Source organism: Tamandua tetradactyla, chromosome 1, assembly GCF_023851605.1.
Source record: "Tamandua tetradactyla isolate mTamTet1 chromosome 1, mTamTet1.pri, whole genome shotgun sequence".
Lineage (NCBI taxonomy): Eukaryota > Metazoa > Chordata > Mammalia > Pilosa > Myrmecophagidae > Tamandua > Tamandua tetradactyla.
In genome coordinates, this window is record NC_135327.1 from 73,865,877 (window position 1) to 73,878,651 (window position 12,775).

Sequence of the window (12,775 nt, forward strand, 5' to 3'; positions counted from 1 at the left end):
TTGTATTTGAAGTAAAAGGGTCTGTTTGTTCTCTGACTTATCTGCTTCAACCTGGGCTGCCTGGTTTCTTCCTCTCATTCAATGCCCTGTCAGGGTCAGCCATGTCTGTGTCCAATTCATTGTACATCCGGCTATTTTGTGAAGTAGATCACCACTGTGATCTTCCTGCTCAACTTCCAAATTGTGAGTCATTTGGTAAGCACATGGGGTTCTTCTGTCTGCCTCCCACCCGAGTGGACTTAGAATTGGCCTGTGCAGAATCAGAAAATGGATGGAAAGAGCAGTGGAGGCTGACCAGTCCCTGGGAGTTCCTGGTAGGAGGCAGAAAATGAGGAAGCAGACTTGTGCCCCATGGGCCAGCAACCAAATACACCAGCAGAGCCACCCAGATTGCAAATCAGAGCCAGGGACTGGTTGAAATGGGCCTGATAAAGTGATTTAATGCATCATTGAATAGATGGGGAAGTATTTTTGGGAAAGTGGGTCCTTCTTGCCTAATCTTAAATCACTGGAAATAGTTGGAAATATAGCCTGCCTCATAAGAGGTAAATTTCTTGAAAGTTCTTTGGAAACTAATGTGAATCTTTGTTTTTATGTTCCTTGTTTCATCTGTGGCCATTCTGTTTTGGAGAAAACTATATGACCAGCATTTTCTTTCCTGAAGTTCCGAATAATGACGCATGGTATAATGAGGCTCCACTGTGAGTTTGTCAAAGATTTTTTTTTTTTGGTTCATGCACTGTTTCATCTCAATCTATATATATTCATAAAATTACTCACTAAGAAGTGAGCTTAACAAAAGGTATGCTGTCAGCTTTCACAATTAATGTGTCCATCTGCTTTTGTTTTTGAATTAAATTTTGCCTGTGGTAGCATTCTGTACAATAAGTGTCCCTTTTTTGGCCTGTTGTGTTTCCTTTGATTGATGGGATTTTTTTTAGTTCTGCGCGTGCATAATGTGTATGAGGAAATAAAGAGAAGCCTGATGATGAAGACACTTTGAGAGTTACTAAAGGAGACTTTCAGAATTAGTTTTATGATTCCCTGAAATATTTAATTTATGCAGTCTAAGAGGAAAACTAGTCGATAGTAAGAAAAGAAAGAAATATTTATTGAGTGCCTGATGTAAAAGAGGCACTGTATTAGGCAGTTGCCACACATTATTCATTGAGATTTCTCCTCAATCTTATAGGACATGCTTTGCCATCTCTATTTACTAGAGAAGGAAACTGAGATACAAAAAAGGTAAGTGCCTTTATTCGGTGCTCTAAAAGTTTGAGTTGTACATAAGAACATATGATTCTGATGAATCAAAGAGCATCATGCCCTCAGAAGTCTTGGTCTATGTGAATGTGAACTGTGTGTGTGTTTGAGCATATGTAATTGTGTGTGTGTGTGTGTGTGTGTGTGCATGTGTAGCTATGAGGTATTAATGTGGCCTCAGATGAAAAGGGTATAAATAAAGGAAATTAAAAAGGTAGTACCTCCTGGATGTGCATTATGGATACTCTAAATAACAAAATAAACCTACCAAAAAATAAATCAACTGACTTGAAACCAAAAGTGAAGTCTACTAAGCCATGAAACTATATTGAAATGTCAAGTTTGGTGATAAGCGAGGATCCCACATCATACTTTGTGAAGACCGTGGCAGGGATAGAGACCTTGGTGTTTAACAAGAAGATGACCAGGTTCACAGCTAAAATTTATGGAAAAAATTATTAATTTGTTTTGGTTCAACATGTTATAGGAAAAAATCTGGCAATCAAGAGAACTATTGGATAAATATTTCCATAGATTGAATTGTAACCAGGAAGAAACAATGTGTGGTGGCCTTAATGTGAATTGTTAGTATGCGTAGAATCAGCAATTCCCTGTAATTTGCCAGAGGGTATCTGCTCTTGGGTCTATGGTGATAGTAAGTCAGGCAGCATAAGTCTTCCTCCAGGACAGTCGTATACAAAACCATGCAATTTGTAAACCGCAGAGCAGCAAACAGTTCTACACAGTGAGTGCTCTTTTATTCAGTGGTGATACAAGACCCTGTGTGGCTGAAGATGCTGATGGCTGGGTCAACAGTTCCTCTTCTGCTAAGTGGGGTTGAAGCATGTCCTCTGATGTGGCCTTAATCTGGATGTGCATAGGGAATGGCTCAGACGTTCTGGAGATAGGCAGACTGAATTCAAATCCCAAGCCCCGAATTGACTAGTAAGTGTTTTTGGAGGGGAGATGAGGCAATATTTTATTAAATACTGTTTTAGTTTGCAAAGTTGACAAAATCCAATATACTAGAAATAGATTGGCTTTTACAAGTGGGACTTACTAATTTACAAGTTTACAGTTCTGAGGCCATGAAAATGTCCAACTCAAGGCATCAACAGGCAATGTTTTCCCCATGAAGACCAGTTACTGGTGATGCTCAACTCCCCTGTCACATGGCCAGGCACATGGTGATATCTACTGGTCTCTCCCTACTTTCCTGGGTTTTATTTCTTCCAGCTTCTGGCTTCAGTGGCCTCCTCTCTTAACATCTCTCGGGCTTTTTCCTATGTTTCATCTCTTATTAAGGGCACCATTAAGAGGATTAAGACCCACCTGGGGCACACCTCAACTAAAGTAACTTAATCAAATGGTCCCACTCATAGTAAGTCTACACCCACAGAAATAGATCAGCTTTAAGAACATGATCTTTTTCTGGGGTCCATAACAGCTCCAAATCACAACACTCCAACCTCTGGTCCCCCAAAGGACCTGGTCTTTCCATATGCAAAATGCATTCATTCCATCAAAATATCCCAAAACCTTCAAGTGATTTTGGTAGCAAAATGCAGGACAAAGCCTCATCAAAGTCAGTTACAAGATGTGGTCTTTTCTGGGGCCAAGTTCCCCTCCAGCTGTGTAGTTATGCAACTTAGAACAAGTTATCTGCTTCCAGTATACAAAGGAGGAGCAGTCACAGGCAAAAACCTGCAGGGCATACTTCATTGGATTTCAAGATCTGAGATTCATCTATAAAGTGATGTTTGTCCTTAGGGCTTGAGAGATGGCAGTCCACCCTTTCCAAGGGCTTGTGTAGTGACCCTGCTTTCTCCAAACTCTGGGATGAGGGCTCCAATATCTCCAAACATTGGGGCGATGTCCATGCTCTTGGCTCCATGCTCATCAACATCAGAGTGATGGCCAGACCCTATGTTATACTGGGACAAAGGCTCAACCACCTCAGAACAGTGGGGTAGTGACCAGATTCTCTCTAATCTTCAAGAAGTATTTTCCACCCTCTCTGAAGACTGGGGTGGACAGCACTGTTTATGAACAATGAAGCAGAAGACCCACCCTCTACAAGCTCAAGGACATTTTCACTTTTTCCATATACAAGATTGGGTTTGCTCTTTTCACCTAAGAAGAAGCCTTTGCTACAGACTTCAGAGTCCCTGCTTCTTTCTTTGAATTCATTTCTCCTTCAATCTGTCCCTTTTTGTCCAGGCTGGCAGTGATTCTATTTACACAGATCTCACAAAAAACTTGTCTGCTTTGCATGATATATACAGGGGCCCCAACCCATAAGGGCATCAGACTTTCCACAAATTCTTTGTGGAGAACTGCAATTCAAACCTGACTTGCACTAAAATGGCTGACTGGATGCATGTGTAGTTAAATCATTACATAGGACTCTATTCTCTGGGGACTTGCTTTCTGGAAGCTCAGAATTTTCCAAACCATCAATTTCTGGTTTCCTTGTACCCAGGAATTCAGCTTTTAGCTTTTTAGTATAAGCATCAAGGAGAAGCCAGGCTGTATTTTCTGCTTTAGTTTAAAAATATCCTCAGCTAAATGTCCAAACTTATCACTTCCAAATTCTGCTTTCCATCTGATAGTAGGACTCAATTTTGCAAAATTCTCTGCCATTTTAAAACAAGGATCACATTTCTTCCAGTTTGCAATGGCACATTCATCATTTCTGTCTGAGGCCTCATCAGAAATACCTTTAGTTTCCATATTTCTACCAACAGTTTCTTCAAGGCAATATAGGTCTTTCTTTTTTTTTTTAATGTATTTTTATTGACAAAACAACAACATACAAACACGAACATTCTTAACATATGAACATTCCATACTTGGTGTACGATCAATGGCTCACAATATCATCACATAGTTGTATATTACTCACCATGATTATTTCTTAGAACATTTGTATCACCCCAGAAAAAGAAATACAAAGAAAAAAGAAAAAAACTCATATATACCATACCTTTACCCCTCTCTCTCATTGACTACTAGTATTTCCATCTACCCAATATATTTTAACCTTTGTTCCCTCTATTTTTTTTCCTATACCCCTTACCACTCCCTTTCATTGAACAGCAGTATTTCAATCTACTTAATTTATTTTAACATTTTTCCCTAGTATTTATTTATTTATTATCCATATTTTTTACTCATCTGTCAATACTGTAGATAAAAGGTATATCAGACACAAGGTATTCACAATCCTACAGTCACACAGTGAAAGCTATAACATTATACAATCATCTTCAAGAAACATGGCTACTGGAACACAGCTGTATAGCTTCAGGCACTTCCCTCTAGTGACTCGGATACACCTTAGACTAAAAAGGGGATATCTATATAATGCATAAGAATAACCTCCAGGATAATCTCTCGACTCTGTTTGAAATTTCTCAGCCACTGACACTTTATTTTGTCTCATTTCAATATTTCCCCTTTCAGTCAAGAAGGTTTTCTCAATCCCTTGATGCTGAGTTCCAGTTCATCTAGGATTTCTGTCCCATGTTGCCAGGGAGATTTACATCCCTGGAGTCATGTCCCATTTAGAGAGGTTGGAGGGCAGTGAGTTTGCTTACATGTTGGCTGAGAGAGAAAGAGAGGCCACATCTGAGTAACAAAAAAGATTCTCTGGGGAGGGGGGTGACTCTTAGGGCTAATTTTAAGTAGGCTTAGCCTATCCTTTGTAGGGATAAGTGTCATATGAACAAACCCCAAGATTGAGGGCTCAGTCTATGGATTTGGTTGTCCCCATTGCTTAAGAGAATATATAGGCCTTTTCTATCAAGCACCTCACAATTCTTCCAGAATCTTCAATGGAAGTAACTTTAGTGTCTTCAAAGTAATCTTACCCATTTTTAAAGCTGTTCTAGCATTTTAGTGTTTGCAATCTCAGCACCTTACTTTTCTAATACCAAAATCTGTTTTAGTTTTCTAAAGCTGACAAAATGCAAGATTGCATTTCTGAAATGCAGAAATAGGTTGGCTTTTTACAAAGGGGATAAATTAACTTACAAGTTTACAGTTCTCAGTCCATGAAAATGTCCAAATCAAGGCATCAACAGGATGATAGCTTCTCTCTGCAGATCGGCAGCCCTCTTTAGCAAACTAAAACAAATGCTTATGTGCTAGTTAGCAAACTAAAACAAATGCTTATGTGCTAGTGATATAACCTACATTATCACAACAAGTTTACATGGTATATGTAAGTACATGCTATCTTACAAAAGAGAGAATGGAGGTTCAGACTACTTGCATAAATGAATCTACTCAGTAATACACCAAGTAAAGACTCAAATCTGGTTGGTCCTGCATCTTGAGCTCTCATTATTTACCCTGTACTTATGCTCCCACCTCCAAGCCCCAATGCTTCTCACAGATCCAGTCACACAATCTGTCTCTCCTTCTATAAAAAAACTCTTACTTTCTCACTTACAGCTATGTTATAAGGATTAAATAATAAAATGTGTGGGCAACTGTAGTAAAGAGCAGGCAGGTAGTAGTTGTTACATAAAAGTAACTTTTCTCAGTCTATCGTTGCTGCTACTACTCTTTTATCTGCTTACCACCTTCACACCCTTCCTCCTTTCCTCCAAAGAAGATTATCTCTAAGGCAATGTTCTTGGATTCTATTCATTTCACAGTCATGTGGAGGCAATTTGTTGTAGGACCACAGAATTTTCAGTATTGGTGTATTGAGTGACAAGATACATGTGACTAAGTTTGGGTTCAGCTTTCTATTTCCAGAAAAGCTACTGCTGTGGGTTTATCCTAATAATGATGACATGGACCCATCTATATGTTCACTCTGATGGAAATGATGTAGGTCCTGGAATCTCCATAATCTCCCTGTACTGTCCCTTCAAGGTGTTTATACTTGTAAAACAGGGAGAAGACTTCTACATTGAAGGAGAGTCTCCTCTATTACTGTCTGTTTCAGGCCAGGTGCTGCCCACAGACTAAAAACAATCCTCTTGGATCACAAAAGCCTGCATCCCCGTGCTTGTCTTCATTAGCAAGGGCTCTACAGGACAGCCAGCCTGCTCAAAATAGTACTCACAGTTTCTGTTTGTATTAGCTAGGGTTCTCTAGAGAAACAGAATCAGAAGGAGATATCCGTAGATATAAAATTTTTAAAAAGTGTCTCACGTAACCATGGGAATAAAGAGTCCAAGGTCTGTAGGGCAGGCCATGAAGCTGGTGACTCCCAGGAAGAGTCTGGATGAACTCCACAGGAGAGGCTCACTGGCTAAAGCAGGAAGAGTGACTCTCTCTTCTGAATCCTCCTTAAAAACCTTCCAGTGATTAGATTAAGCATCACTCATTGCAAAAGACATTCCCCTTAGCTGATTACAAATGCAATCAGCTGTGGATGCAGCCAAAGTAATCATAACTTAAGTCCATGAAATGTCCTCATAGCCGCAGACAGGCCAGCACTTGCTCAACCAGACTACTGGGTATCACCACCTGGCCAAGTTGACACATGAACCTAACCATGACTACCAATTTTTCTTGAAGAATTAGAGAAGAAAATTATTGCTCAATACGTGTATTTTCTCTACCTTCTGTCCAGATTCATAGTTTCTTAGAAAATAATCCATAGAGAGAAACAAATACCTCTCCTACCCCCAAAACACACACGTACATGCACACACACATACATACACACAATCATATCACACCAGTGGCCAGGGTAGCTCTCAGTGGTAAGCTTCTACTATGACAATCTAGCCTACAAGGCAACCTGCTTCAACATATCCCAGTTCTCATTCCCAGTTGCTGTACACAAGCTACCATGACTTCAGACTGACCTGATGACAATTTTGTTTCTAAATTTCTGTTTTCATTAAAATTCCCAAGCTTTAGGCTACTCAGCCCTGAATTTGGTCTCATGCCAATTGGTCTGACTCAGCATAGATAGCTCAGTCCCATCTTATTCCCTGATATCATTTTCTTCCCCAGAAACACCATAAGATCACATCCATTTTTTATTGGAAGGGACTTAAGGGAACACAGAGTTCATTGATCTTCAAATTATACCTTGCTCTAGAAATTTTCTTCCCCAAATCCATTTATAAATGCCTAGAGGACTTCTTGGAATGGTTGAGGCTCCGAAGAATGCAACTTAGAAAACAAGGGGCCATTTCAACCTTCTTTCTTAAACAGTACAGAAACAAGAAGCAGAGAAGTGAAGCATCTTTCCAACCTCAGCTAACAAGTCAGGGGCTGAGCTCAGATGTAAACTTAAGTCCTTTTTAAAAACTATTATTTAGTTTTTATAACAATTTAAAATGACCTCTTGGCCTGTGAAGGTTTTCCACTTACATACTTATATGGTTGGTCCAGCATTACACAAAAATTTAACCCAGCATAACTGGGATAAGTAAAATGGATCAGATCCAGGACCCAGCTATTTGTCTTTTCTAATCAAAAACCATGATCTATGATTGGTCATGCCCACCCTACTTCTTCATGGGCAGAAGATTTTTATATCTCTTTCTATCTCTAGCCACCTAGCCAGAGACCCCAATGCAGCCCACCATGAGAGTGGGGATGGGTGCTGGCACCCACTGCACAGAGAGAACAAGTCACTGTTCTCCACTGTAGTTTATCAGGCTCTTCCTTCCGTTCTCACCTGGATGCTGCACAGTATTCTTCTGACCTCTGGAACCCCAGAACAGTTCTCTCAGATAGTTCCTGCCTGTTTAGCAACTGTTTAGGTGGAAGGACAGAGTCCCAGGGTTCCCTACGCCACCAAATTATTTTACCAGTTTTTTGTTTTTTTTTTTTTTCTTTTGCATGGGCAGGCCCCGGGAATTGAACCTGGATCTCTGGCATGGTAAGAGAGAATTCTGCCTGCTGAGCCACCAAGGCCCACCCTTATCAACTTATTTTAATCATGATTGTAATTTCTACATTTAATTGAATTTCAGACATCAAAGAAAGAGCTACAGAAAAAAAAACCTTAGGTTTTTAAGGAAATTTATGTCTGTGAGTAAACATTGGGAGTGTTTGAGATAAAAGAAGAGATGGTTTGAGATATAAGAAGAGGTGGAAAAAGATAAAAGTTTAGTGTATAAGTAGCTCTTGACCTACCCTGGCCTATTTCATAGACATGCATTCTGTACACAATAATCATGTTTCTCTAACCACAAATCAGAGCAGAGTGTGCACAAATGGTGCAGGATATTTCAACCTGCCCCTTCTTAGGTAATTATCTCCCCCTGCCATATTAACTCTCTTCCTGTCAGCTTCCCTGCTTGCTGCTCCCCACCCCCCCTCACCCCCCCGTTATTGTTCAAGATCTTGGCCCTGTGTCTGAGAGCCCCTCATGAGTTTTCTACTGCCTGCTCCTTTCCTACTGGTCCAGACTCCCAGACTTGGATCTTATGCTGCATATTCCCCTGGACTGAAAGGTGGCCAGTCTCCTATGACAGGGGCAGGTGCATGTGGAAGGGGAGAGGAGAGGAAAGGCTCCTTGCCCTGGTGGTATGGCTGTGCAGATTTGAGGAGGCACTGCTCCCCACCTGCCATGGCAGAAGCAGGATGGGTAGATGTGCAAAGGAGGCCTGGACTTGGAACCCAAATCATTTGAACAAACTGCTTTCAGCTCTTAGCTCTTTGCAGGGGTTTTTACCTGCCTTGCCAGGACTAACGGAACAACCTGTGAATGTAGGAAGATGGAGACTCTCTGTGGGTCTTTTGGTGAGTATAGAGCTGAGGCTCCTTCTAATTCATTAGTTTTTGGGTATTCCCAAAATTGGTTATATGCTAGAATCTACTGAGATGCTTCTAAAAACACCAATGTCTGAGCTAGTCCTAGTTCCAGAGATTTTAATTTAATTTGTTTGCGGTGGGTGGGATATGGGTATTTTTAAATAAAAATCCCACAGATGTTTTCAATATGCAAGTAAGTACTAAAGATGGTTTCTGAAATGTAATCCCTGGAGCAGTAGCATCAGCTGAGAATTTGGCAGCATGCAGATTCAGGGTCTCACCCTAGACACATTGAGTCAGAAACTCTGGAGGCAAGGCTCGCCATCTGCGTTTTAACTAGCTCCCCAAGTGATTCTGAGGTGCAGTGAAGTTTGAGAATTGCTGAAGTAAGTGAATGAATTGGCCTTGTGGAAAAAAAAATACAGCATGAAGCCTGAGGAGATAGCAGAACAATAAATAAAAATCCTTTAAATGGGGAAAAACCCCACCTTTGACATTAAATTTCTCTGTTTGCCTTCAATAGAGGATCCCTGTTATTGGAGTAGGGACATATCTTGACACCTTTAAGGTGACAACATTGCTGATTTAAAACTTAAGGAAGGAGAAGGCCTGACAGAAGGGAAATAGTGCCTCTAGGATGCATGATGCATGGATTTCCATTCCCATAATAGCCAAGGAGGAAACATCTCTGGAGTGTATGGCTGTCCATAGTAGAATTTTTATTAAACAAGAGAAGAATCACTTGGGAACTCACTTAGAATGCAGATCACTAGTTTCTACTCTGGGAATTCAGACTCAGCATTTAAGGTGATGCATAACTACATCTCGGACAAGTCCCAGTCCCTGGGTCTGCTGGAGATTATATCTGAGCATCCGGCCTTTGCATCATTCAGTCTTTCAATAAACATTCCAGTAGATCTTACTTAGTATTGTTTTAACTTCCTACTCACACCTGAAGAGATAAGACATGGAGCCAAAGCTTCCAGAAGAATTATGCAAGGAAAGGGCATAAAAACATTCTGAGGAGACAGAGAGAGCCTCTCATAACTGGTGAGATTCTTGCTCCTTATGAACATATGGCTTCCTGGAGAACTTTGGGACATTAAAGAAGCTGTCCTTCATCTGGGAGTATGATAAGCTGTCTCCTACTTTATGGAACTACCTTTATAAATGTTCATCTCCTTTACCATTAAAGGACATTAGATCTTCTAATGCAGTTGCATTCAAACTCTAGCATGCGTCAGCATTACCTGAAAGCTTGTTAAAACACAGGCTTTGCTGGGCTCCAATCCAAACTTCTGTTTCACTTGGTCATGAACTGGGGCCTGCAAATTTGCACTTCCAATAAGTTCTTTGGTGATTTTGGTGCAGCTGGTCCTGTTACTGAAAATGTTTGACCTATGTTTCTCCTGGCATATTTGTGTCAATTATGTCACTTTATAGATTATCCATGAATCCATTAAAAAGGATTCTCATTTGAAGAAACACTCCAGTTGATGCTCCTGCAGATTGTCCATGAACATATTTTGAGAGATATCACCAAATCTGTGAGTTTTAGAAGTCATAGAGTGATGAGAAAAAATCTTAAGAGCACAAAGGGCCCTCAGAGCACACACAGCATGGGGCTGGAAGAACAGATGAAATAGCAGAAGGGGGAGGAGGAAGAGATGAGAGAGAGGGAAGCTTCTGTTTGTCTGGATTTCCTTCTACTCATTTCCCCTCTAAGAACCCCAGTGTTTCTCAACTAATTGTCCTTTCTCATCTCCTTCAGTTGCAGGGGCCATCACCAGAGCACCTGCCCCATTCCTAAGCCATGACCTTGGTACAACACCAGATGCTCTAGAGCTTTCTTTTTCTAAGGGGAACAGGAAAATGTGACTAGAAGCTCGCCCCCTACATCATTGCCAGGCACCAAGAGAAGTGACTGCTACCACTACGTAGCTGGAGCAGCAGAAGGGATTCTGATTGCCCCCATTTACAGGAATCAGGGTCAAGTGGAGGAGGAATTAAACAAGTAAGCAAAACTTCAATTTTGCCCTTAAGAAGTTCATGATAAAATATTCATGGAAATACTTAACTATAAAAGAATGTTATACTCTTGTAGGGACATGTGTTTCTATGAACTGGGGGGAAAGAGAGAAGCCAACTACCCATCTTTCTGGAGGGTTCTGAATCTTCATGGGCTCAATGCAGTTATTTGTTCCAGGTCTCCTTTCCATGAACACACTTAGGTCTCCTAGAAATATATGAAAGTGAAAATAGAATCCTGAGACATCAGAAATTAGTACAGAGGTGAAGACATTCTCCAAGCTAAGAATGGGTACTCCTGGAATGCTGAGCATGTGAATTGTATCATCTTATTCAATCTTTGCAACAATCTTATGAAACAGGGTATTGCCACTGACCTTCCTTAACACATGAGGTTACAAGAGACTAGGTGAGGTTAAATTACTGACTCAATTCCTATCTCAGTTATGGACTGGGATTCATATCAAGGTTGTCTAGTTACAAAAGTCCAGAAAATTACATAAGCTTGTGTTCTAAACCACACTACTGCGTACTTGTTACATCTGCCACTCCTACAAGAGGGAACCTGCCAGAGGATGGGATCTTTGCCTTACCCATTGCTGTTTTTTTTCCCATTTCCTGACATTGTGGCTCCTAGCACTAGACTGTCCAATTTGGGAGCCACTGGCCATATTGAGCACTTGAAATTTGTCTAGTTTGCATTGAGATGCGTTGAAAGTGTAAAATATATATTGAGTTTAGACTTAGCATAAGTCTAAATATAGACAATATTTTTATATTTATAATAAATTGAAATGATGTCTTGGACATATCCGGCTAAAATATATTAAAACTAAGTTTACTTTTTCTTTTTTTTTTTTTTACTCTTTTAATGTAGCTACTGGACTATTACATACGAGACTCCTATTATATTTCTATTGGAGGACACTAATTCCAGCGAGAAGCTACTCAAGGTGTGATTATAAGAGAATTACCTAGACCAGTTCTTTTGTGGATGGTCACTTCTGGGGAATCTGAGTTAGAAGACTGAAAATCATAGGAACTGAGAAAAATGTAAGAGATGTGCGAAAAAGAGAGTCCCACAATGAGGGGAGTGGGAGGTAGAGACTTAGGAAGAGGAGGTGCTGGCTGAGGGCTGTGGGTCCGAGACCCTGACCAACAGAGTGAGGTGCCAGGTGAACCCAGTGCTTTAGCAGCAGAGCCAGGCCGGGAGTCATGGAGTGATGGAGATATGATTCCTCCCCACCCTTCATGCTGACAGAGATGCTAGTCCCTGCAAGGTCATTCTAACCCTCCCTTTACTACTTTTATGGCAAATGCAGCCTATGAGTACCTAACGCTACCACTTGATGGTTTGAGTCTATATTGCAAAAAAAAAAAAAAAAAAGGTGACAATGTAAATTTAGAATAAAACTTCCTGTCTGTGTTAGGAAAATGGGTACGACCCATGAACCTAAAAGTAACTAATTCACTAATTAGGGGCCCTATGATAATAATTTGGCAATTTCTTTATCTAGCTTTATTTTTGGAAAATTGGTGTCAGCTAACCTCTAGTAAGAGCAGCCTACAGATAAGGATTCAGAGAACCTTTCAAGATAGCTCTGCAGATCTCCCCTAAAACCCGGTGGAGCTAAAGTGCTTTCTGTCAAATGAATAATTAAAAATAGTTTCTGCATGGCCAGGCAGCTTAGAAAAATGTTTACCAGCCTTCAAAAATGTTAGCAGCGACTCCCCTGCTTTCCACTGT

The 12,775-nt window shown here is 40.5% G+C and overlaps 1 long non-coding RNA gene across 1 annotated transcript; it reads left to right on the top strand.

Moving 5' to 3' along the window:
- The first annotated feature begins 634 nt into the window (after positions 1-634).
- On the top strand, positions 635-12,235 carry LOC143684875 (uncharacterized). The gene is made up of 6 exons (XR_013176230.1): positions 635-701; positions 1,193-1,245; positions 8,091-8,122; positions 8,894-8,988; positions 10,772-11,014; positions 11,906-12,235. It is a non-coding gene; the product is annotated as an uncharacterized LOC143684875 (long non-coding RNA).
- The last annotated feature ends 540 nt before the right edge of the window (positions 12,236-12,775 follow it).